The sequence below is a fragment of the Diadema antillarum genome, unplaced genomic scaffold, assembly GCF_040938485.1.
Source record: "Diadema antillarum isolate AM-2024a unplaced genomic scaffold, OU_Dant_1.0 seq00000894_RagTag, whole genome shotgun sequence".
In the NCBI taxonomy this organism is placed as follows: Eukaryota; Metazoa; Echinodermata; class Echinoidea; order Diadematoida; family Diadematidae; genus Diadema; species Diadema antillarum.
Window position 1 is genome coordinate 821,213 of NW_027271757.1, and position 23,989 is coordinate 845,201.

Consider the following 23,989-nt stretch of genomic DNA (forward strand, 5'->3'; position numbering starts at 1 on the left):
TCAACTGATCTTAATTGGTTCCAGTTTCATTTAGTTGAAGTCATTAAGAGTCCAAGATCAATCACTTCAAACGTTTTGTTTAATTGTGTTTTGTTTACTTTTTAATCTAATGTTTTAACTAAGTTTTGTTAACCGTTTAATTCAGTTTTAATTGATGAACTAATGGAATTCACAAAGTAGCCTTTAGGTTGTGTCAACTGGTACACAATGAGATATGAACTGGTATCAACTGGTACCAGTAGACTTGTACTGGTTTCAACTGGTAAGCAGTGCAACTTCAACTGGTATAAAACTGGTACCATTGAGACTTCAACTGGTACCGGAAGACTTGTGCTGGTTTCAACTGGTAAGCAGTGCAACTTCAACTGGTATAAACTGGTACCAGTAAGACTTCAGCTGATACCGGTAGTTGACTGGTTCCAACTGGTAAGCAGTGCAATTTCAACTGGTATAAACTGGTACCAATAAGACTTCAACTGGTACCAGTAGACTTGTACTGGTTTCAACTGGTAAGCACTGCAACTTCAACTGGTATAAACTGGTACCAGTAAGACTACAACTGGTACCAGTAGACTTGTACTGGTTTCAACTGGTAAGCAGTGCAACTTCAACTGGTATAAACTGGTACCAGTAAGACTACAACTGGTACCAGTAGACTTGTACTGGTTTTAATTGGTAAGCAGTGCAACTTCAACTGGTATAAACTGGTACCAGTATGATTAAACTGGTATCAACTGGTACCAGTACATCTTCAGCTGGTATCAACTGGTTTCAGTTACAATTGCTTATTTTGTTACTGGAAATTTGGAGTTATCTTCTGATTTCAACTGGTACCAGTTGAAACCAGTTAAGACCAGTTAAAACCAGTAAAGACCAGTTAAAAATGCTTACTGGTTTCTACTGGTTTCTACTGGTTTTTCGACCTGGAAGCTTAATACAGGAGCAGGGTGCGGGGAGCTGCACTCAGTGGCACCCTTTTATACTACTGGGTCGTCATGGTAATCGAACAGTAAATATGGATGCACGTGATACTCGTGCCCTCGGATAACAATAAATCGACATGGATTTTCGGCCACAGGGTCGCTATAGTAATCGAACAGTAAATATGGATGCACAGTCTATTCAATAGCTCAAGGACTGTCTCGGGGGAAAGTGTTTACAAAAAAAATAGTGTTTGGCTGCTCCTCTTTGCAATACTTGCACAAAAAAGTGGGAGAACCTGAGGCGATTAGGCACATTCGAAAGCGTACCTGAGCAGTCCCCGTTTTGCGGAGTAGACAAGCTGGCATGGGGCAAGTCCATGTAGGACCTATTTCATTTCATTTCCTTACTTCCGCAAAGGGAGGAGGTTATGTTTTCATCGGCGTTTGTTTGTTTGTTTGTTTGTTTGTCCGTATGCAAAATAACTCAAAAAGCTGAGAACGGATTTGGATGAAACTTACAGGAAAGGTTGAAAATGACACAAGAAACAGGGGATTGAATATTGATAAGCACCGACAAATTCTGAGTTTGCCGCGAAGGTCAGTTATATTCAGAATATAGAATGATATATATATATATATATATATATATATATATACGAACACACACATAAATTCAATCTCCCTATTTTGCTCTCTTGTGACCTTGTCTGGCTGCTGTTGTATTCATCGATCATGCGGACAGCATTACGTGACTGTCGATTGCTTTGGGGGGATAGTTGAATAACACAGATTACTCGACACACACGAAAAGAGTTTATGGATAAACTGATGCTAGGCTAACTTATGACAATCGAATCAACTGTTCCTTTCGGGTACAGAATGGAATACCAGATAATCATTGTTAAGAATCGTTCGTAACAAAACATCCCATTTACTCTCTCGTGTAATGCAGAATTCTATCCCTTGATTGATTATGACCCATGCAGGAGTTTCACGAATCGAGTTCCATTCGAGTTAGACCATTTAAGGACCTGGTACATCTTCACTGCTGAAGAAGATATAAACAACCATGGCGGTTAACTGGGGCGGAGTCGCGGGAATGATAGTCTTTTATCTAATCATTCTCGTCGTCGGGCTATGGGCATCCCGCAAAGCCAAGCAACGCAACAACAGCGAGGTGGTGATGGTAGGAGGCAGAGACTTCGGTTGGGTGGTAGGATTCTTTACTCTAGTCGGTAAGTTTTCCTTTAATTTTTGCTGAAATATGCATGACTGTGATTTCAGACTCTATAAATGTAAAAAAACTAAGGTTAAAATAGATTGAAATTTAAATAATATTCAAATCAAGACTCTATAAACTATACCCTCTTATAATGCTTTACCCTTGAGAGAGAGGAGAAAAAAGGTCAAAATAATATTTTCATACTCAACGATGTTTCAGTGAAGTTTTTCGTCTGACAAAGAGACAACAATTAAAACAGATAAGATACCATTGTATTGTCTTTGCACTTGAACGACAAAGGAACCATTTTCGGTTTATTCTTGATTGTTTGTGTATTAATTGGAATGTAGCAGAATAAACTGTTATTTGTTATTCTGTGTTTCTCAAGTGACAATATCACGTTTGTCATGTGACTTTGACAGTAGTTTTCACGTTTGTTTGTTTTTTAATTAAGTCCTATTCATCTATAGAATTACTCCATGAAATACATTGCCGCCTACACAATGTTTACAAGTCACGCATTTTATTCCATATTGGTTTCACACCTGTTTATTCATTATTTGAAGGTCTATTTGTTTATTTACAAAATCAACCAGTGGAAGGAAAGCACTTCAAATCACATATGGGAAAAGAAGTCTGTTTTAAAGCATTTTTTGGTAATTTTTCCTTTCTCCATTAGGCTGAATTTCATGTAAGAATTTAGATTATAAGCTGATTATAAACTGTATGAAAATTTTCATCAGCCTGGAAATGAATTCGCGAAAAGGGTTATAATACAAAGAAGGAGTTTTCTTTATTATTATTCAGCCGATAGACTTGATTATGAAGTGAAAGAGCTTACTGCAATGTCAAAAATTACTTTCCCATAATTTCGTTTACATACCTTCATATCACTTTCCAGTTTCCAAAACAGTGGATGTTATTTTCCATGTTAGGTATGATTACTCCCTTTTCCGGTAAAAAGAGAAAAATGTGTTAGAAATAAATGCAAGTCATGTTCAAAACATGTGAACAATTAAGCCTCTAATATTCCCTTTCCTATCATAATAATTTGTGCTCTTTATTTTTTTTCTACTTCAAACTTCCAGTATTCAAACGGGGAAGGAAAATTTGCGTAAATGCCACATATAAGTATTCCTGGGATTCAGCTTCCAGAGTTTATTTCCCTCTTACTTAAGTAGTGGCAATATCCTCGAGGTGAAGACTTTTAGTGCTTATATTTGAGGATCGCTATGTTAAAAAAAAAAATCTTGCTGATCAACCCCCAATTCCACCATGTTTATATGGCCTTTATGCTGTTGCTCTTTTTTTTTAACTTGAATTTCCTCTTCGTTTGATTCTTGTATTTTTGTATACGGAATTGTGATAGGGCCGGACTGAGTCCATTTTATTCACAGGTGTGAGACCTACAGCTACTATTTCTTGCGAAGCAAATGGGTTCAGTGTGACACTCGTTGCTGGCTTCCAGGCGGGGCGGCAATGCCACTACCACAGCCACAACCACGTAAGAGGGTGTACCTCCCATGCGTGCCACCTTTGTGTTTTCAAAGAAGTTTAATCCGAACAGAGCTCATACCTAAAAAACAAACAAACAAACATAAGACATACATGAAATAACAACACCAACATACGGACGTGTTTGAAAGGTAGAAACAATATTATAGCAACAACTTTTACTGTATAGTTGTTTACATTCTAAAAATAGAACTGGGTCCGTTGGGGTCACACACCGTTCCGAGTCAAAAAAATGACTTGGAATTTGGTCATAAAGACCCGGAATGGGGTCACCCTGACCCAATTCATGACTCTGGATGGGGTCATATCTGACTCCATTCCTTGTCATTTCTGACCCGGGACGATGTGTGACCCCCAACGGACCCAGCTCCGGGTCAGTTCTGACCCGGATTTGCCGTGTTCATTGCAGGAGTGACTGGTTTCATTTCATTCTTAAAGGGGAAGGCTGGTACTGATCAGTGGGAATCAGTGGGAAAGCCGGGGGTGATTGTTCCAATCCTTGTGGGATTCATTTAAGAGTACAGATTATGTCTATATTGTTGTGTGAAAATTATTACTTCAGAATGGTCTCATATTCAAGTAATGTGCAGTTGAATGTTTCCAGGTTAGCATGCATATACAGTGATGGGGCGATCGTTAACGGCCCGTCACTTTACCTCAGCATCAATGTCTTGTTTGGTTTATGTAAGCATTGGGCGTCTATAAGGATGTTCACATATGTGATTTCCGTATATTTTATGTAAGTGTGTGTGTGTGTGTGTGTGTGTGTGGGTGTGTGGGTGTGTGAGTGACGTGTGTTGAGTTTCCAAAGTATCAAAGAACAACTGCTCGGTTGGAAAAGTAGAGTAAGCAAAAATGAATTCAAAGATTGCAAAAGTTGCACTTATGCATCGCTTTCAGTTCCGTCGTCTGGGGCACTAACTTTATACAGGTTGCGTTTTTGCACATAATTTCATAACATACGATGCACACATTGTATATTATAAGTAGTCTAGTCTGTTCGGGTATCCGTATGGCTATTAAAGGACTTTTAGTTAATCAGAGCCTTGCATGCGTAAAAAATTGACGTGCAATGCCCCCTTGTAATGATACTTTTGATTCTACGTTAATGAATCGTGGAATTCCTTACCTTCTCGTGCAGAATTAATGTTCAGTAGGTGCCACCGATGCATGGGGCCCTATAAGGACATAATTTTCTGTGTCTCTTTTGAAAAGACAGGACGACCCCCCCCCCCTCCTTGCCGAATACTTCATGAACGATAAACCACTTATAAATCTACCCGTTGGTCTTAGTCGATACGATGTGCTTCGTGTAGTTCTTTCACTGTTCGCATTGATTTCCTGAATTCTGTTAGGAATTGTACTTTACGGAAATGAGATTATGAAGGTCGTGAATCCATGCGAATGCAATGAGCCACATATGATATGCAGTTATCCGAGTGTGACACAAACAGGCGAAGTTAAAACTTCATAGCTAGTGGCAACCACCATGAAGGGATTCTCAGACTAACTTGCTAGGCATTCCAACAACATTCCAGGAAATAAAAAATATGCCAAAGAATCCAGCGCTGCAATCAACCAACCTCTAACTACCTGCATGATTTGCCATTTATATCCACACTACCTCTTGTGTCCAAGAGGCCCACAGGAAGTAATTGAGACAGCAAAACAAAAACACCAAAAAAAAAAAAAACAAGCAAAAAAACAACAACAAACAAACAATCAGCCTGTAGAAAACTTGTAAAGACTACTCATGATGAGTTCATGCTTCCGAATTTTCAGTCAGAAAATAGTAAACTTATCGGAATACAACCCAATGGGTATACGAATTAGGATCAGCCGAGGTGATCCAAATGCTGCTCAACCACTGGGCGACTTTCGGTGGGTCTCGTGAAAGAGGGTTACGTATAGATGTACATGTACTTCGGTGAATTAATAATGAGCACCGTCAACTGTCAAGATTTTTAAGAATCCTCGCCAAATCCTCATCATCTGGGTATTTACGTATATTTCACATGTTTTAATTATGGAGGATAAGATTGCCAGGTGTGTTGACCGCATGTTGGGCACCGATGCCAATTTTGTGGTCACGAGAGGGAGAGGAGAATAAAATCCCTCAGTAATCACACACACAAACCAACATACAAGTTGGTCCCATGCAGTACAGAGATATTTTCATGAACATACAGGATCAGACACCTTGAAGTAAAGTACCAATCAAGGTTCAAGTTTTGATGCAGAGGTCAAAAGAAATATACCAAAACACAAAACAACGAGACCAATATTAATGTAACGTGAAGACTCGTCTTAGTATAATATATTCGTTAATAACGTTTTTACTGATGTTACTTCTGGTATTTTAGTTTCTGATATCACCGATCATTTCCCGATATATGCGCTTGTACCACAGTTTTCTACTAGGAAAATGCCAACCCTTAATTCAAGTTTTCGTGATATGTCCGAATGTAATCTTGATAGACTTAGAGAGGGACTGAGGTCAGTTGATTGGTCCTCTGTTTATAACCAAAGAAATGTAAATTCGTCCTTTGTTGTTTTTATGAACATCCTTATAAATACTTGTAATGTTTATATACCCTTATTAAGACGATTCAGATCGAATTATAAGAGAGTACCAAAACAACCATGGATTTCAAAGTCCCTACTTAGGTCTATCAATAGGAAGAATAAATTGTTTTGCAGATACCGAAAATCTCCAAATTTTTTCAATTTCAATTTCAATTTATTTTCGTATTTCTCGATGGGAAATACATGGTTTATAACAAAATATAATACAGAATGTCCAGCTTGGATATATACATGAAGAAATAGGAATACAAAAGTAATACATAACGGTCGATCTGTCATTTTCAATCAAAGTAAAGGATGCGAAGAGAAATACGATGGAACCTACTAAAAAGCAAAGCTTGTTGAGTGTAGGTCCCAACAAAAGCCTAGTAAGGGGAACAGGATGAGGAGCACGGGTACAATTAAGACCAAAAGTAAGGATAAACAAAAGAGAATGACTATTACTCGGGGCTCAGAAGATTCTTCTCACATGCATTTATGTGTGTGATAAAATGAGAACAAGTAACCACATGCTGCACACTATAGCCGTTGCTCTAATAGCAATTTAGACATGGGAGTGATAATGACGTGAATACTTAAGTACTATTAGGGTTTAAACATTCCGGCTTCCATAGACACGGGGAAAGATTTGAATAATGGAGAACATGAATCAATTGCAATTCCTATATGTGATATACCAGCCAGCTGCAATGATGCATAAAAGAAAGGAAAGAAAGAAAGGAGGGGAAAACTATGCGACACGACCAAGGTCTTACTAGAAGTGGAAGGAAGAACACCGATGGGAAGGAATTTGTGAGAGCATGCAACTAAAATGTATATGCATGAGTCTGTTCACATGGCAACAACCGAGTAGTATAACAGAGCAGCCATCAGCATAACAAAAAGGAATTTTTATGCACTTGTGTGTTGTAGCTATTCAATACATGCTCTCTGAGTTTACGCTTAAAGGATGATAATGACAGACAGCTTTTAACCTCTGTTGGGAGATCATTCCAATATTTAGGACCTGTATACATAATTGTGTTTTTAGCGAAAACTGTTCGAGTTCGTGGAAGGTGATAAGCGTCACTCTGGCGAGTTGGATAGTGGTGGACAGAATTGTTTCTTATGAACATCTGTAAAAAGACACCAGGAGGAAGATCTTTTGAGGAAAATTTATACATAAAAATACCTAAATTATAACCAAACAAATCTATCAGTTTTAAAATCTTATTTTTCTGAAATAAGGCGTTAGTGTGAGATAAATACCCAGCATGGTTAATAATTCTGATCGCTCGCTTTTGAAGAAGAAAAAGTGAATCCAGTAAGTATTTAGATGCGTTACCCCACGCAAGAATTCCATAATTAAGATATGGGGAAATCATGGTTGAATATACAATCTGCAAGATATGGTTGGGCAAAAAAATGTTTCAGTTTGTTTAGGATTCCTGTATTTCGTGACAAAATTTTACTTAAAAAATTAAAGTGAGTTTTCCAGGAAAGGTCACTATCGATGTAAAGTCCTAAAAACTTTGTACTATCTACTCGGGTTAGGTTAATATCATTAATCTTAACATCATCAGGAATAACTTGCAAGGAATTGCTAAACATATAACATATAATGTGTTTTATCAACATTTAATGATAACTTGTTAGCGTAAATCCAGGACTGAACAGATTTCAATTCTTTATTCATTATACTTACAAGGATATTGGGATTGCGGTGAGACAGAAATAGATTTGTATCATCAGCGAAACAAATAAAAGAAAGAATCTGTGACGAATTTGGAGATCGTTGATGTACAGGATGAATAAAAGTGGGCCAAGAAGAGAACCCTGGGGGACACCGCAAGAAGTTGACGTCATACCTGACTCATAGCCATTTATGTAAACAAATTGTTTTCTGTTTGTGAGATAGTCTTTAAACCACTCTAAAGCCCTCCCACGGATACCGTAATGGCTTAACTTATAATGCAAAATTTGATGGTCAATGGTATCAAAAGCCTTCGAAAAATCGAGAAAAACACCGATGGTGTGGGAAGCATCATCTAAAGCATGAGCTACTTTATCAATGAAGGCTAATAATGCGTGAGTTGTGCTATGCTGTTTTCTGAATCCAAATTGGAAATTAGAAAGAATATTGCAATTAACAAGAAATCTAAGAGTTCGTTTATAAACAAGCCTTTCAAGAATTTTTGAGACTGAGGTTAAGAGAGATATCGGGCGGTAATTACTCACAAATTCTTTTGGACCCTTTTTGTATATGGGAACAACTCGAGCGATTTTCATATTATCTGGGACTTTGCCACTAGATAAAGATTGATTGAAAATATAAGTGAGTGGAGAAATTATTTCATTTATTATATTCTTCAGAAGAAAAGCCGAAATACCATCATTACCTATACTTTTCTTAATATTTAGGTTATCAACAATTTCTTTGATTTCTTCTTCAACAATAGGAATGAAAAACATGGTTTGTACATTCCTGTCTTTTAAAAAAGAATGAAAAGTTGTCTGGGTATTTGGTATTTTGCTAGCAAGATCAGGTCCTAAGTTAACAAAGTAATCATTAAATACATCGGCCATTTCCTGTGGATCATCAACTTGATGACCGTCATTCAAAATATGAGTAGGGGAATTTGTAACAGTGCTAGATTTCAAAGCTGTGTTTATTACCCTCCACGTACTCTTAATGTCAAACTTGCATTTTTCAAACTGATTTGCAAAATACAGTTGCTTGGCTAAGCGCAACGAAGAAGTAAGTACATTGCGGTAACGAATATAATGGGATTTAGTTACATCATTCGGAGATTTTCGGTATCTGTAAAACAATTTATTCTTCCTATTGATAGACCTAAGTAGGGACTTTGAAATCCATGGTTGTTTTGGTACTCTCTTATAATTCGATCTGAATCGTCTAAATAAGGGTAAATGATGTAACTAAATCCCGTTATATTCGCAATTGATTGCAATTGATTCATGTTCTCCATTTTTCAAATCTTTCCCCGTGGCTATGGAAGCCGGAATGTTTAAACCCTAAAATTATATAGTACTTAAGTATTCACGTCATTATCACTCCCTGTCAAAATTGCTATTAGAGCAACTGCTATAGTGTGCAGCATGTGGTTTCTTGTTCTCATTTTATCACACACATAAATACATGTGAGAAGAATCTTCTGTGCCCCGAGTATTAATAGTCATTCTCTTTTGTTTATCCTTGCTTTTGGTCTTAATTGTACCCGTGCTCCTCATCCTGTTCCCCTCACTAGGCTTTTGTTGGGACCTACACTCAACAAGCTTTGCTTTTTAGTAGGTTCCATAGTATTTCTCTTCGCATCCTTTACTTTGATTGAAAATGGCACATCGACCGTTATGTATTACTTTTGTATTCCTATTTCTTCATGTATATATCCAAGCTGGACATTCTGAAATTGAAAATAGTTTAAAAAAACAAAAAAACTTTGTTTTTTTCATGTTCGATGCTCGTGACACTTTATTAATCTTGTTTTTTTTTTATTCTCTACGCTTATCAAAGTCCATAAACATGAGGTTGCTAAAAGCTATCCAATTGCCATGCAACGCCTCATTCGAGACGGAAAAAATAATGATTTTATCTGACAGACTGTCAAACGGTGTTCTTTCACTGATCTTCGTGTCTCGTCCTTTTCACAGCCACCTGGGTGGGAGGAGGGTACATCAACGGCACGGCAGAGGTAGTGTTCAAGGAGAGCAAAGGGCTCGTCTGGGCACAGGCGCCCTTGGGCTACAGTCTGAGTTTTTTCATCAGTAAGTCGGAAACTTCATACATGTCAAAGCTTTATATGTGAGTGGGAGTTATAATAATGTTTGCGTATGTGTGTGTATTATGTGTTTGTGTTTTTGTGTGGAGCATTCTCTTCTCTCTCCTTCTCCTCCTCCTCCTCCTTCCTGCTCTAACTATCAGAAGGAACGCTTTTGTAGTGCCTGATATTTTGTACAAAGCTGTGATATATATTTTCATAGATTTTTTTTTGCCCTTGTCGTTTCGGCATTATTTGAGGAAGATGAAATTATTGCTAAGCAATGTTAACCAAAATATGTAGGGCACTTCTACATAATTATGTTCCAGTTTTGTGAAATAATGTCACTGTTTATTTAGAGTGGGGAACACTTATCATCTGGCGATGTTATTTAGTTGATGCAATTCAGAAATGTAATTTACAGAGTTACGTAAAAACATGATAATCATGATGACATGTGAAGAGGAAATTCCTTGTTTTATTCTTTAAAGTACGGATATTGTTTCCTGTATCCATGTGATTATCGATTTTTGTTTTCTATTTAATCACCATCCATTCTACTCACCCCCCCCCCCCCTTCGCAGATGGAATATTCTTCGCGGAAAAGATGCGAGCGGCAAATTACGTCACAATGATCGATCCTTTCCAAGTAAAGTATGGCAATCGGATGGGTGGTTTCCTATTCCTTGCGGCTCTGATGGGCGAATTGCTTTGGTGTGCCGCCATCCTAGCAGCGCTCGGTAAGATCTGGCCTGCTCACAGGCAATTACCCTATCCGAAATCATCCCCATTGTCTTCTAGTAAACCAGTTTATAATCTTGATTATAGTTCTCTAATTGAGTTTCAAAGTCATTGATCAGAACCCCTCATCCAATTTCTTTGCTTAACATCATCGTTTATAATGATTATTGATGATTGATTCCTTTATTTTCTAATGCACTTTGTTTTTCTCTCTTATTTCTGATTTTAATATTGATAATATTAGTGTAATACATATGGAGCGACTCCGTGTATGCGACATAGTATTTCAATAATTATCATTAGCAGAATTACATAATGAATACATATGATGTATCTATTACTTTTTGCATCTTCATTTTGATACATGACTTGGCATGACTTCCCAGTGAAGTAATAAAGTAACCAGGGGGGCATTTCATGAAGCGTTTTAGTCGGATATTTTCCTGACAAACTGTTACAAGCTACTGAAATCCTTGCATCTTATTGGCTGGGAGCAAATTTGTCCGACAATTTTGTCGGACAAAATGCTTCGTGAAATGCCCCCCAGGACACATACTTACAAGGTGTACCTACAAAAGGTTGTTACTCTATGTGATACTGAAAAAATGAGTGAAGTTTCTAAACATCAAGGAAACGCGTAAAATATTCATACATCCCATGTCTTTTAAAGAGAATTCTGTTTGAAAAATCTTCCTGTCGTGTAAACGCTGACTGGTAATCAACAACATCGGTATGCGATATAGATGCGGCTTATACCAAGGTATTATATACTTAGGAAAACAATCACGGATGATCCAAAGGATAAAGGTTCTGTGGCATTATGGTGGTACATTCTGAAAAAAAGACCCCGTCACACAAACAGACACACACAAAAATTGTTGTGATATTTTTCCTTTGTGTGCCTGCAGGATCAACAATCGCTGTGATTATAGACATAGACCAGCATCTTGCGGTGATCATATCAGCTTGCATTGCAGCTGTGTACACTGTGTTCGGGGGTCTCTACTCCGTTGCCTACACTGACATTGTACAACTCTGTCTCATAGTGTTTGGTCTGGTAAGTCAAAGTAAGATAAACTTTGTTTGTGCTATAATATTTAGATTTTTTTTTCAAGTCAGTTGTCACCCTCTGTACAAATGCATTGTAAAATCGCAAGTGGTGATCAACATTTTAACAAACATGATGAGAAAAGGAACCAGCGGATATTGAACCTACCATCTACTGCTTTCCGGGACTTGGCATTAATTTGTTCCAAGTTCATCGTGTCACTGTGGGTAACCAGGGATAGCCTGGTGGTAGAGTCATAGCCCGGGAAACAGCAGATGACAGACTCGATTCCCCATGGTTTTTTTTTTTGACATGTTTGTCGACACATACAATATTCACGATAGCATTATAAACATGATGACGTCGACAACGGTGATCTCTTGATAAGCATTATCAGCGTCGCTTCTGTTTCAAAGTTACAGGCGGTGCTATATAAAATGGTAACTGCAGTCATTCTATCTTTATGTAAAATGACTTGATTTGATTTGATCTGATTTGATTTGATTTGATTTGATGTCTGCTCTTTTCTGAAATAGAAATAACGTTGCAAACAAATTTTCCAAAACATATCAGACATTGAACAGAATTAAATGTTTATGCATGTACATGCATACATACATACATAATGCATGTACATGTACCAATCATAAAGTATGCGTTGCTTGATTCTCAATGATAAAGTAATAGCGATAAGAGTCAAGCTATTCAAAGAATCCATGACATACATTCAATTAGTCATTGATTCAATTATTGGTTTAATGAGTTTAATGGTTTACATCATGTTTCCCTATCACCAGTGGCTCTGCCTGCCTTTTGCTCTAACGAATGACGCCGTGACCCCCCTGAACGAGACTAAGGAGCGATGGCTGGGCCACCTGAGCCCCAACAAGGTTGGCGTGTGGCTCGACTACATCATGCAGCTGGTGAGCCGTATAATCTTTTAATTATTGATAAACATGTATCCCCCATTTTTGCAGCCATTCATCTTCAGATGGACAGTATGGATTTTTCATTAGAATGAAGAATTTAGTGCGATTCCCTATGAGATTCAAAGGATAAAATGACAAAACGAAATCCGGAGCGTATAAAGGTGTCCAAAACATCGACACTGTACATTGAAACCGACACCCTAGCATTGCGCGAAAAGAACGAACATTATTCAAGCATGAGACTACTCGCAGCGGTTTTGCATTCTTCACTGGGGATTTAATTGAAGATGTCCAAATATTACTGAAAATCCGATAATAAACAAGATCAACAGCAAAACAATGATACCGTAGATTATAAATGCACATTGGAAAAGCATTACGTACTTTTCGCACGTATTGTCAATAGAGGGTAGGGATGGGGGTTGGTTTCAAAATTACGGCGCAACTTGGAGCGTGTACCGCAAATCGCATTTTTAATGCGCGCTTGTGAATTCAGAGTATTTTCTTTACATGTGAGTAAAATTTCAGGCAAATTATGAGATATTTTAAGTATCTATTGATTGAAAAACATTAGGGTGTCGATTTGTTGGACACCCTACTATACATACAGGAGACAAAACAGGGAGTATATCAATTCTAAAATCTTGGGATAGAGCAAATGTGTTAGTTCACGTTGGAACAAAGTAGATTATGATAGTGTATGGCAGAGGCCGCCAAAGAAACCGTCAATTCATGGTTCGCCTTTGTATGGTAACTTTTGGTGCGTTGATGTATGGAGGGTGGATCGTTTCATTTCATTTCATTTCATTTCATTTTCAACAAAGAGTGTCAAAGATCAACGGGAGTAACGGAAAGATTTTTTTTTTTAAATAGCTCAGCGACTTTTTTTGTATGGATGGGGATAAATAGATTTCTTTTGGCCTTGCATTCGCGACTCATTCAATAGCTACTAGCCAAGTTCGAATGTTTTGCCCGGCACGCACTGCAAGCGTGGTGTATGAATAGATAAGTGACAATGAACAGAAGATAGCACTTGGGGTTAGATAACATAAAACTTTCCATGCTCAGAAAATTTCCAACAAAAATTTCCATGGTCTGATTAAGAAAAAAAAAAGTGAATGCGTAAAGTGACTTTTGTATACATTTTTTTTTTTTCATCCAGGAAAGGGAAAAATAATTACCGGCTCAGTAACTGCATGCATGCGTGCATTTCAGCTATAAATGCCTCGACAGGGGTTGCCAGATCGCCGCTAGTCTTTGCGGCGCCAGACTTTTTTTTTTTGTTCCTCGCGGCCAGAGTTCACGACCAAATCCTGTAAAAATATACAAACTGAAGATGCATAAATGTAGACATATGTTCCCGTATGCTAAATATAATAATTTCATGAATATGCTGTGTAGTGAAAAAAGTCTATGTCCCAATAGTTGTTTAAGTTATACTTACTGAAATTAGTCACAGTCAGAGGTATTTGAAGACCTTTATCATATTTCCTATAATTCTAACACAATTTTCATGGTTTCCAATTACAACGTTTTAACAAATTTGTCATTTTCAATGTCTTTCTTTCTACTATCTAGTCACATTACTTCGTATTTGAAGCCCTGTACAAACATCACCCATGGTGCAATATAGTAGGGGAAAGATTCCGTTATGGATAAGCCATATATCATGAGTAACAAATAGTATTTTCAATCATCTTAGCAGAATTACATAATTTTATACATGTAATATGTGTGTATTGTATGTGTGTCTGCCTGTCTGTGTCTGTGTCTGTGTTTCTGTGTCTGTGTCGAAGTCTGTGTGTGTGTGTGTATGTGTGTTTGTGTGAGTATAGTTGTTGTAATAGATGCCTACGATGTGAGCACGCTTCCCTTCCCCCAGTTGCAAACTATGCATCATTACCCCCCCCCCCCCAAAAAAAAGAAAGAAATAAACATTCTGGTTGATAGACCATCCTTGTGACTAGTATGCAGAACATTCTTGAATAATCCAGACCATTATCTGTGTGAGAGTTTATCAGGAACTGATAGAAAATTTCGATTTTTTTCCCCTATTTCTTGATCATGAAAACATAGATATCAGGGTCCATGTTTGCAATAAGTGAAGTTCATTCCATTTCAGCTGTATACTAGTATTCATCACTTGTCTATCATAATGGGTTTTTTTTTTTTCTTGCTAAAACCAATATTTTGTAAATAGGGGACGTGAGCATAGGTGTTTCGAAAAAAAAACACGTTTGGACACTTCCCAAGGGGTTGCCTTTGAATGTTCACCTTTTTGACAAGCCATTGTATAGCAATGTTTACTCTATTAGATTAATTTCATTGTATTTCTTGAAAACAAAAGTCTCCTTCCTATACAACCGGAACTACTTTTTGAAGACATGAAACACTGAAGCATATATATTCGCGTTAAATTACATGTTTTCTTTACCGTGGGGTGGGGTAATTTCGAACTCATCCCACTCGGGCGCCTTTAAAATATGTGCATCCTTTTGACTATTACAGTTGTTGAAGAGCAGTGTCTCTTCTATCATTAAGAAAGAAAAGAAAGGTAAAGTTTCTTTGCTACACGGCAGAACGATTCTCTACAGGCATGCACAAAAATAGGATAATCGAGGTTTGATATAGGCCAAAGAGTAATAGAGCTGATATGATTGTATATACTTTTGAAGAATTTCTTGATAGAATATCTCAAGAAAATAAAGAAGTTTATATTATTGGTGATTATAACATTGATATGATGAAAACAGGCATTCAAGCGGTGAAATTGCAAATTATTATTTTGTCTTATGCTTTTCATTCTCATATTGTTAATCTAAAAGAGTATCTCACACATCCAAAACTCTTTTGGATGATATTTTCTCAAAGAGTGTTAATGTAAATAATTTTGATAATGGGATTTATATTCTATGATATATCTGACCATTTGCCAAAATTTATCATTCTACAGTATCCCAGCGAAAAGGTGCAAAACACCTATCAAAACAGATCAATTATGTATAGAAAAGAATCAGATGAAAATATTGTACTATTTGATAGTGAATTAGAACAGGAGGACTGGCGAGATGTACAGTATATCAAACACACCGCTGATAAGGCTTAAGATGTTTTTTCTTGATAAGTTTTTATATTATCATAGGAAAAATGTTCCTTTAGTTAAAATGAAAACACGAAGGAAAAATATACAACCTTGGATTACTAAGGGAATTATGCGTTCAATAAACACCCATAATAAATTGTATGAGTTAAAGGTTACAACTTGAATTGTTGAAAATTTTGTTTATTACAGGAAATGTAGAAATGAACTTACTAATTTAATTCTTATATCGCGTAAAACATATCATTCTAATAAATGTATTTTGAATAAAAATTATGTCAGTGGTTTACGGGAAGTTATACACGATACTTGGTAAGAAAAATAAGGAAAATGTATCTGTTGTTTATGCTGATGACGTAGAACTCACCAACGATGATGATATATCTGAAGCTGTTAATTCACATTTTGTGAATATCGATCCTCAATTAGCTTCTAAAATAGAACATAAGAAAGCAAATTCATATTTTGTTTCATTTCTTTTTCCGTATTTTCACAAGACTCTTTTCTTTACACCAACAGATGATGAAGAAATATTGAAGATTATTGAAAACTTGAAACAAAGTTCATCTAGAGGGCATGATGATATAAGTGTTTGTTTATTGAAGAAGATGATTAAACGAATAACTGCACCTTTTAGTGTATGTGTTCAATCTTTCTCTCACCACAGGGGTATGCCCCAATTCTTTTAAGATAGAAAAAGTTGTTCCAGTATTTAAAACAAAATGACCCTTTTGTTTTGAGTAATTACCGACCAATATCTATACTCCGTAGTATATCTGAAATTTTGGAAAAAATTATCAATAAACGGCTTTATTATTTTCTTCATACGAATGATCCCCTTATACCAAATTAGTTCTGTTTCAGAAAGGGATATTCCACCGACCGGGCAATAACTCAATTATTACCGTGTACATAAGATATATGAATCATTAGCTAATAAAAAAAGAAAACATGGATAGGTATATTTATGGATCTTTCCAAAGCATTTGCCCCAATAGATCATGATATTTAAGTTTATAAGTTACACAGATATGACGTTCGTGGTTTAACACTTTCATGGATTTTTGATTTTTTATCCTGTAGAAAGCAATACGTATTATTCAAATCATCTGAATCTCGAAAATCTAATATTGTTTGTGCAGTTCTTCAGCCCCTGTTTCTCACATACATCAATGATATAACAAAGTCCTCCATAGGACTCTTAATTTTCTATTATTTGCTGATGATACCATTTTTTAAAACTTATCAGGATTTCGAAATGCTAATTAATACATTGAATATAGAAATCTATAAGGTTTCCCAATGGTTTGCATGCAGTGGACTGCTGTTGATATTCCAAAAGCAGATTTTAATCGTTTCAAATGTAATTTTCTTTTTTTTTAAACAAATTGATAACAATAGTAATGGTAGTGCATGTATTCATGGATTGCCTTTAACTGAAGAGAATTTCACGAGTTTTGTGGAAATTACAATTGACTCCAATTTAACTTGGAAGAATCACATTCATAATATCCACACATCTATGTCTAAAGCAATGGGAATTTATACCGATTGAAAAACCTTAAGTCTCAATGCTATGATTTTTACCGTATAAAACATACTGCAACATTGCGTGGGGAAAATGGGGATTAAGTAGAATATACTCGATTTTTATTCTTCAGAAACTTATTCTGCGATTGATAACTAATTCCCCTTGTTTAACCCCTCCGATCTTTTATTTCAGCAATTGAAAATAATGCAATTCAATGATATACATACTTTTCAGACTGCAACGTTTATGCAAAAAAAAAAAAAAAACGCATAATTGCCTCCCTAAAATTTTTGATGGTTTTTTTTTCGCAGCAAACTCTGTAGTTCATTCCTACCCAACGCGTCAATCATCTGATTATCATCTGGAAAACCCTAGAATCATTAAAGCCCCCAAATTAATCATTACAACATCATGGACCAGATATCTGGAATGCTGTGCCTCTAGACTTAAAACAGTGTTTATCACTGAATATTTTTACAAGAGAATTGAAATATATCCTTATATCTCAATATTCTACCTAGATTTCGGTAAATTCATGTCATAAGTTTTGTTTTTATTAATTCTAACATAATTGTCGATGTTAAATACGGGGACAGAATTTTTGTGTAACCAACTTTCTGTAATTCCTATTACTGAAAATTGAAAATTATTTTACGAAGACAACAGTAAATCAATAGAATCAAATTTTTATTCATACTTCTAGCATTTAAATGAAGCAGACTAAAATGACGTTTGACACTTTCAATTCTAATAGTCCTTTCAACTGAATCATTATGATTAAAACTATTATCAGTACACTGTATTAATCTTACATATTTCATTAAATTCTTCAACCGTATGATGATTGTAGTGACATACAGCTCTATCTCTGTCAACATCAAAATCAGTATCCTTAATTAACGAAGTTCTTTTTTCTCCAGTAGTGAGTTAGGATCTATAAGGAACCGCTGCACGAGTTCGTTGTTGATAGAGCGTGAGTGCCTTCAGTATATGCTAGACGGCTCGGAACAATATTTTCAGAGGCATATACTGTAAGCATGGAACATGAAAGTGTATTCGCGGTGGTATATACTGCATGTTTTTCATTGCCTTGGGAGTAGGGGTTACTTTGGGCACCTCCCACAACGGTTGTCTCTGAATATGAACCCTTTTGATTGTATAGATATTGTAGAGAAATGTCTTTTATATCATTTCCATGGCACTTTTATAGAAATGAAAGTGTGTTAACATGAATGCACACATGCACTTTGGGAACGACTGTAATTGCATCTCTATCAAGTCGATGATGCATGTTCAAAGCTATGTATGGTATGTGGCATGAAGGGAATGACGTGACTTTATGTCCATGTCTTCAGCTGTGTGGTGGCGTGCCGTGGCAGGTGTACTACCAGAGGGCACTGTCAACGAAGACCCCTAAACAAGCTAAATACACGTCGTTCATGGCAGCCTTTGGCTGTCTCGTACTCAGTGTACCTGCCCTACCTCATGGGTGCCGTGGGGGCCAGCACGGGTAAGTTATTCGCTGCTTCTGCAAACATCAACACATTTTAGAGAATGGTCTTCAAGCAAGCCCCGCCTTGCCTTAACAAGCATGAAATGTTGTAAGTGAGGAGTTGAAGCATTTTCTCTTTATCGCTTTAATTGAAAAAAAAAAATTCTCCAATATCAGAAAAAAAATTCTGCAACATTTCCTATCAAAATTTTGAAGTGCAGTAATTATTATTGTTGTTACTTTTACCATATCTATCATGATGCCAATATTAAAGACATTTTTACTACTTATTCATTTCAAGCAACACTAGGTTTTGCTATAAAAATTGTTGCAATTACTGATTTTATATAAAGCAGCTTAAACGTATTCTTCGAATTTTTCTTTGCTTCCTTGAGCCACCGCTTTGAGCAGCAGTTAATGCCGTGGTGTAATTCGATATGAAAGTTCAGGTATCTGTCACACTTGAGCAGCCAATTTCGAGCTAATATGAATAGCCATTTTTTTTTTTTTGCACAAAACCCTACTTTATTAGCCCGCCTTTTTACATTTATGAAACAACCGGTGCCTGTAACTATTAAAGGGGCTACATAGAGATCACGAATCTCTTTTTATCTTTTGATGTGTCGTGAATTATGTACTTCTCTTTCAATTATTTATTATATAGACTGGAATATGACGAGCATCAACCTCAACACCACCGACCCCTACGAGCAGCCGAACATCATTCTCCCAGCTGTCATTCAGTACCTGACCCCGCCCTTCGTGGCCTTTCTGGGCCTCGGCGCCATCTCGGCCGCCGTCATGTCGTCTACGGACTCGTCTGTTCTATCCACGAGCTCGATGTGGACGCGAAACGTCTATCGCAACATCCTGCGACCAAAGGTTAGGGCACATTTTTTTTTTGCCTTCTTTTTGTCGACATCCACCCGATTGTGAGTTGTGAGTTGTGAGCTGTGGGTAAGAGACTATAAACATGTCTTCAACCAGAATCAGTTGTAACTCTGATGATAGAGTTTGCCATTTTACGGTATGTTTCACTCAATAATTTTTTAAATCTTTCTTCAGGCTTCTGAGAAGGAACTGGTGTGGCTGATGCGAATTTCCGTAATCGTCGTAACCACGATTGCTACCATCATGGCTTTGACCGTCTCCTCCATCTACGCCCTGTTCGTGCTCTGCTCCGATTTCGTCTACGTCATTCTCTTCCCCCAGCTCGTGTGCGTCATCCACGTGAACAAGTCCAATACCTACGGGTCAGCGGTGGCGTTCGTAGTAGGTCTGTTTCTCCGGCTGGCTAGCGGCGTCTCAGCGCTCAGCTTGCCCCCACTCATCCGCTACCCGCTGTACGACGAGGAGTACGGGCAGCAGTTTCCGTTCCGCACGCTGTGTATGATTATTTCGCTGCTCACGTTGCTGCTGGTGTCCTACGCCACAGCCTTCGTGTTTGAGAAGGAGTACCTCAGCAACCGGTGGGACGTCTTCAAGTGTTTTGGCAAGAGCAGCCCCGACAAGAATTATGATACCATTAATCACGCTGACCAAGAACTCGATGAATTTCAGAATGAGAAACTGTAAAGCGCTCAAAGCAAGTGATCGCAACACCTAAGTGACCTTTTCGGTTACACTGTTCTTTTCTTTTCTGGGGAAGGGGCGGGCTGCTGTTTCAAAGCAGAGAAAGGTTTTCACTCATGTCATTTTATTTATGTCCACGTCAAACATTTATTTATGATTTTATGCATTGGGTCAAGCGAACAAACTTTAAGTTTGATCTTGACATTGACATCAAACACCACGTAAACCGAGGTAACTGAAATATATACCTATTCATGTTTGCAGTGAAATTAAATGTCATTACACGCAACGAGGCAAGGACATAGTCAGTACCTATACTGAGAGGAAAACTGAAAATTGTTCATGCCAGTAAAAATTATGAAAAAAGACTAGCTTGAATATATACAATATGAAAGGAACAATCAAGGATGTTGTTCAAATGACATTTGAAAGTATTTGAAAGATTATATTATACTGCTTATAGGAAGCACAGAATTTCGTGATGTCTGACTAAACAGAGGCTACGATTTTAATTTTTGGGGAGATACTAAAAAAACACTTTATTCCACGGAAATGAAAGTTTTTTCATGATTTGCGAATGCCAGTTTTAAAGAAGCATTTGAAGCCACGTGGTCTGGCAATATGTCGATCTTCTAAAGTTCAGCGATGAAAGTAATTTTAAAAATTGTTCTGGCTAAACGTGTTGCAGGTGTCAAGCTTTTTGAACAGAGGCTGTGAATGAAAGTGAAAATGTATCATGTGCAAACTTCCAGTTTCATATTTTCCGGTTGAAATATGAAAATGAAAGTTGGAAGTTTAGTAGTAGTAGTAGTAGGGCCTGCAGTGCTGTCAGATTGTTTTCTTGTGTGTTTGTGTGTGTGTGTGTTGTGTGTTAGTCTGCTTGTTTTTTTTTGTTTTTTTGTTTTTTTTTTGTTTTTTTTTTGTTTTGATTATTCAATGAATTGGCCGTCAGAGAAGTCAATTTCATAAGTAAGACAATATCGGAAGCTCTTAATTTATCACTGTGTTGAATTACATAGTCAGATAGATATATTTGTGGAATGTACTCAGTGGAGTGTTAGTCTACGAAAAAATAATTTTTGAATGAGAACTGACTTTTGTATATCATGTGTAAAATACCCCTTTTATGTCAGGCAAAACTTTCTTAAGAAAATTTCCACCAGCAACAAAATCTGAAACCTCATTGTACGAAGTTAGTATTCTGCGGGCTTTGTATTTTGTTGTTGTTGTTGTTGCTGTTGTTGTTGTTGTTGTTGTTGTTATTGTTGTTGATGTTGGTACTATAGGACCCTAAATGCAATTTTCCGTCTTAACAGAAGCAATATTTATGATATATGATTTGGCAATAATAATTATTATGACGAATTATTCCAATGGTACAAATCAAATACATGAGTAAAATGATTAATTAAGTTATCAGAGAACTTTTGAGCGTAATGTCAGTTGTGAGCTTTGTACCTATACCCAAACATTATCATATTACAGGCTTTCAGAAAGTTTTGGTAAATATTGCGACGTATTATTAGTTACGTATTCTTCCAGTTATATTCGCATTATCCGCATGCCCGTAATCTTTTCATTATTACTTTGCCTGTTGTTATGAAAGTAAAACTATTCATGCGCACGGAAGTTCATATAATGGAATGTCTAACCTGTGGCTGTATTTTTCATACATTCCCCAATATCCCGTGTACAATTCATATTGGTATTTTCTGTACAGAGAGATCTTCTTTCTCATGAAAATCAAAGCTCAAAAGCGGAATATATGGTTTATTGATAATCCGTCGCCACTCTGCATTTTGATTTTGTGTTTATCACACAGTGAAATAATCCTGGAACTTTTACACATGTTTCGCGTACAAAGTGTGAAGAAAAAATATAAGACTACTCTATGTACACACACACACACACACACACACACACACACACACACACACACATATATATATATATATATATATATACTAGATTCAAATCATAGTGCAAGGACTATGAAAGGTGAATTGTTATAAGGAACAGACTACCTCACCTCATACACTAGAGAGGTATGGCCCTGCATTTACTCAAAGGTGGTCTTTCTTCGGGATTAAACAGGATTTGAACGGCTCTATGACCAAATTCATGTAAGATATCATTTTTAGTCAACCTGGAAATGTTTTCAAATTCTTTGATAGTTTGGAGAGACAGAATGACATACAGGGTACATACGTCTGTAAACCATGCGTCTACTTTCTAGTTTGGATTTGGAAATTTTGAAATGAAATATTTTTGTACCGTATACTTGCGCGTTTGGAAAATGTACTCGACAGAAATGTGTGAGCCGGACGTGCAATGTAAATATTCAAATCTTTGCAGCTGTTTTCTTCCTGTTTTTTCATAAAAGTTTTTGCCGTCCGATGACTTGTCAAAAAAGAGTGTCTACGCGTTGTTGTTTTTTTTTTCAGATTTCTTAAAGAAAATTTTAGAGATCAGTGATAACAAATCCACATCCTGAACCTTGGATTTTGGCGAGCAAATGCGACAGGAGCATTGTATCTCACTAATTCAAGTTTGAACACAGCGGATTTTCAGGTGGTGGGTGAAAGGAGTTGGTTACCATTGGTAGAGTACTTTGGTATAGCTTCTATTTGGGATATCGTGATCACTGATGATAGATCGATCCGACAACATGGCTGTGAGAGTTAGAACCACTTAGTTTGCAGTTTGGTTCGACGTCTTAAACTGTAACATCCGTACAAGTCGTGGGCATTGGGATGGAGGAGACCTCTCATGGTCTCCCGAAATGTCCCTCGGTTCCTGGACGCATTTTCTTGGGACATTTTTCTTCTTAACCGGGATTTAAAATTGGAAGGAAATGTCTATTGTTTCGTCTTCCAGTGATACACTGATTGCATTTATCATGGCGTCAACAAGGGGCGTAAAATGAAGTGCTCTTGCTACTCGGTGCATCATTTTATAATCCTGTATCTCAATGGCATGGTTATCAGTTTAGCAACAGAGTCATCTGAATGAGCTGAATATTTGCAAGTGCCCCCTGTTTCGTCACCTATTTCTATCACGTCATCTTACCTGCTGACAACTTATTGTCTTACCTAACAGCCATAGGATGAGGCCCACTTACAAGAACTGAAAAGGGGACTGGGCAAGGAATAAAGATTTTGCCACAAATTGTCAGAGATTGTAGTGAAAAAAAAAGAAAGAGAAAAAACCCCAAGCAAATAAACTAGTGCGTAGTTTAAAGCACGCACTATCCCTTATCTACTGAGACCGTATTGCCGAAAACATTAATACTCTCCTCAAAACAAAGTTTACTCGTGTATGAGATAGTGAGGGTTAGAATGTAAAAGTTTGTTTCAGAGCAATTCTACTTCTATAGAGGCTGTAACCTATATGATTAAATACGGAGAATACAAAACAACAATCGCGCTTGCTTTTGTGATGAAAGACAAAAAGGTTGGTTGATAATAGTCCCCAAAATGATCACGTCTATTACTTCTTTTTTTTTTTTGGGGGGGGGGCATTATTTCTTATCTTCCCCTCCATATCATTTCGATCAGATACCTTGCAGTCTT

The 23,989-nt window shown here is 37.0% G+C and overlaps 1 pseudogene; it reads left to right on the forward strand.

Annotated features, from left to right (window-relative positions):
- The first annotated feature begins 1,992 nt into the window (after positions 1–1,992).
- LOC139740996 (high-affinity choline transporter 1-like) lies at positions 1,993–20,420 on the forward strand (annotated as a pseudogene).
- The last annotated feature ends 3,569 nt before the right edge of the window (positions 20,421–23,989 follow it).